Source organism: Mauremys reevesii, linkage group 20 (assembly GCF_016161935.1).
Source record: "Mauremys reevesii isolate NIE-2019 linkage group 20, ASM1616193v1, whole genome shotgun sequence".
Lineage (NCBI taxonomy): Eukaryota > Metazoa > Chordata > Testudines > Geoemydidae > Mauremys > Mauremys reevesii.
Window position 1 is genome coordinate 2,365,364 of NC_052642.1, and position 4,265 is coordinate 2,369,628.

A 4,265-nucleotide genomic window follows, 5' to 3' on the forward strand; every position below is an offset into this window, starting at 1 on the left:
CTAGTTCATCTGCAAATTTAACACCATCAGCTCAGGACTAAACAAAGACTGTGAATGGCTTGCCAATTACAGAACCAGTTTCTCCTCCCTTGGTTTTCACACCTCAGCTGCTGGAACAGGGCCTCATCCTCCCTGATTGATCTAACCTCGTTATCTCTAGCTTGCTTCTTGCTTGCTTATATATACACCTGCCCCTGGAAATTTCCACTGCTTGCATCCGAAGAAGTGGGTATTCACCCACGAAAGCTCATGCTGCAAAACGTCTGTTAGTCTATAAGGTGCCACAGGATTCTTTGTTGCTTCTACAGAACCAGACTAACACGTCTACCCCTCTGATACTTAAACCATGTAGTATCAAAGTATCAAATATTTCTGTCTTTCTTACTCTGCCCAATAAAATCATAGTGTGCCATTACATCTAAAACACAGGCAGATTCTGACTATGGTTCAAGACAAAGGGTAATTTTTAAAGGCAAGAAGAATAAACACATTTAAGAAATTGCTATTATTTGAATACTAAATATGAGTCTCTGTCAATAGAACTGATGTGCAGGGGACACAAGTGATGAGAGAATATTTTTGTTAATCTGCAAAAATCAGCCAGGGTTACGTTTCAAAAGTGAAATTAAATGCTAAGATGTGGCAAAATGACTCTTCTTCCTCCGTGCCCTGCCAGCCCAGCCCTTGTCTCAAAGGAATAGGCATTTATCAGTTGGGATAGTAAGAAAACCAACATTTTAATGACTTGCTGAAAGCTACATCGGAGATTTGAGGTACAGCTTGTGACCGCCCTGACCTTTAAGGTGGTCGACCCACGTCTTATCCACTAGCCCACAGTATCTTAGGCACGTGCCATTTCAAATCTCTGTAGTCAGGCCAGCAGGAAAACAGGCTTAATAACCTTGAGCTCTACCACTGAAGAAAACCACTATGGGGTAGACCGTGAGTAGCACCTTACTCCAGAGGAGACTCATTCATACCGAAAGGGTTTCATATAGAGTAAAAGCAGCAAAGAATCCTGTGGCACCTTATAGACTTCACACCTCAACTGCTAGAACAGGGCCTCATCCTCCCTGATTGAACTAACCTCGTTATCTCTAGCCTGCTTCTTGCTTGCTTATATATACCTGCCCCTGGAAATTTCCACTACTTGCATCCGACGAAGTGGGTATTCACCCACGAAAGCTCATGCTGCAAAACGTCTGTTAGTCTATAAGGTTTATTTATTTTTTTTAATTTTTATTACTGTTAGTCTAGAAGGTGCCACAGGATTCTTTGCTGCTTTTACAGATCCAGACTAACACGGCTACCCCTTTGATACATATAGAGTAAGACACTAAGGCTAAGAAAGGGATCAAATTCTGGCCCAATGTAATTGCAAAGTCTTAGTTCTAGATCTTAGATCATACTTTTTAGGTCTGGGTAACAAATCCTACCCTGCCTATGTAAGCACACACAATTTTCTTATGTTTTGAAAAGTAAATGAAGGAAGTTTTTAAAGGGTTAAATTAATGGGCTGTGTCACCAAATTATTGAATTAAAGAGGTGGGTGGTGCCAGCTAAGCTAATTTTGGCTCCTGCAGAACCCTGCCTCATTCAAAACACAGCTGACAAGCTACACAAATGTAGCTAAGTGCTCCCTGCATGCATTGTACAGCTGCCCTTCACCACTCCGAACACAAACCATCTTAGCAGAGTAAGCATCAGACCAAGACTAGAACTTTGCTTTCCTGGTTCCATAGCTCGTGTCTAACACCCTAGGCCACTTTACTGCTAAGCTACTGATCCTGTTTTAATGATTTGCTTTTATATTGCTTTATTACATGTAGTTCTCACATCATCTTAAAAGGGTGGAGAGGATTTACTAGCTGAAATTGACCGTTGACCTAAGTGCACGGATTTGATACAGTGACAGGCAGTGTTGTGCACTGCAGTGGTTCTCAAACCTTTGTAGTGGTGACCCCTTTCACACAGCAAGCTGCTGAGTGTGACCCCCCCCCTATAATTAAAAACTCTTTTTAATGTATTTAACGCCATTATAAATGCTGGAGGCAAAGCAGGGTTTGGGGTGGAGGCTGACAGCTCGCGACTCCCTTAGGGGTCCCAACCCCCCGTTTGAGAACCCCTGGTGTATTGGATTCAAGATGGGTCTCCTAGTAAGTTATTCAGCTGCTGTAGGAATATTGGGTGAAAGTCTCTGGCCTGTGCTATGCACGAGGCCTGTTTGATTATCAGAATGTTCCTTTCTAGCCTTAAATCTGTAGCAGGATTCTGTCCCCAGCCTTATCCAAAATTTCTTATGTAACTTTTTCCAGGGCATTTATATTTTCTATTCCCCAGTTACCCCAGTACGTCTTGCCCCTAGGTGAAGGAGGCGCTTTGGCGAGAAAGGCAGGGAGAGTTGTCCTAAGGTGCAGTCCTGGCCCCACCGTAGTCAAGGGCAAAATCTCAATTGATCTCAAAAGGGCCAGAATTTCCCCATTGATGTTTCCTCTCACTTTTGAGGCGTAACCTGGGCTAGTTCAGAGGTTGACAGTGAAAATTCTCCTTCACCAAGTTTTTTCTCCTTGGCTTCACTGACGGAGACTAATGTCTAGTTTTCAAGTAATGACAATTTTGTAAACATTTTACCATTCCTAACATTGAAAACTGCCTCTTGCTTCGGCCTGTCAAGCTCTACTTATATTTCACACTCGTGCTACACTGTCCCTCTCTTGGCCCAGCATGATCACACAAAGAAACAACACACACCCGCCACACATCACGAAAAGGAGGCACTTCAAATGATTTAAATCTCAAAACGCCCTTACTCAGTTTACTCAAAAACATTAGAAAATATTCTCTATTGTCCTACAAATGTGAAAACAAGATGGTTTGTCTTTTTAACCCCCTTCTTTCTTGTCTAACAAAGGGGATCAAAGTCAGATTTCTAATGCGTTGTAACCTTAACTATGAAGAGGCTATATCAGGGGTGGGCAAACTAAGGCCTGGGGGCCGCATCCAGCCCTCCAGACATTTTAATCCAGCCCTCAAGTTCCTGCCGGGGAGCGGGGTCCGGGGCTTGCCCTGCTCCGCGCAGCTCCCAGAAGCAGCAGCATGTCCCCCCTCCAGCTCCTACACGTAGGGGCAGCCAGGGGGTCTGCATGGGAACCATAGCCAATGGGAGCTGCAGGGGCGGAGGAGCCAGAGGGGGGACAGGCTGCTGTTTCTGGGAGCTGCATGAGGTAAGTGCTGCCCGGAGCCTGCACCTCTGACCCCCTCCCGCCCCAGCCCTGATCCCCTTCCCACCCTCCAAACCCCTCCATCCCAGCTCAGAGCAAACTGCACCCCCAACTCCTCATCCCCAGCCCCATCCCAGAGCCTGCACCCCAGCCGCAGCCCTTCCCCCAGCCCCCTGCCTCAGCCCCCTCCCACACCCTGAAATCCTCATTTCTGGCCCCACCCCAGAGCCCATACCGCGAGCCAGAGCCCTCACCAGCACTACCAATTTTGTGAACATTCACGGCCCACCATACAATTTCCATACCCAGATGTGGCCCTCAGGCCAAAAAGTTTGCCCACCCCTGGGCTATATCCTCACAGTTACAAATCACACAGGGTGCAGAAGGTGGGTCCAGAACCCTGATCTTGAAGCTCCAAACTCAGTCCAAACTTGAAGTAAAAGAAAGCTATGCTTAGCTCTCAGATATAGAAGGAACCTTATGTCCTTTCTAAACTGTAACCCACCAATGGAAATCAACTTACTCACATACACAGCTATAGTATCTAGTCAATAACCAAAAAAATAACCACAGCCGTCAATAACCAAAACAAAAAATCAAAACAAAATTAAAACCCAATGCATCACTCACTTAGGAATGGGAATAGAATTGGGTCCTAACAAAAAACATTAATAACGTTTGCTTAATTACAATCTATTTTCTCCCAATAGAGCCAAGGCATGAGTTTTCCAGGAAATTTAACTCTATGAAAATTTGAAGGATAACAAACAAATCTTTTTGGGAGCTAGAGGGACCCAACGAAAATGTTAGACATGCCGAGTTTCACATTTTTTTTAATGATCTGTAACTCAAAAACTGTTTGATTCATTTTCTTCAAACTTTGCAGAATTTTTTTCCTTTGCCTTCAGAGCAAATCTGGTAACTTTCATAGCAAATCAATTTTCTAAGCCAAAATTCTTGGTGGATTAACATAGGACTTTATAACAGATGCTCGTTGCAACACCTTTAATTTTGGAGCTCTGTATTAACACAAACACAAAACAG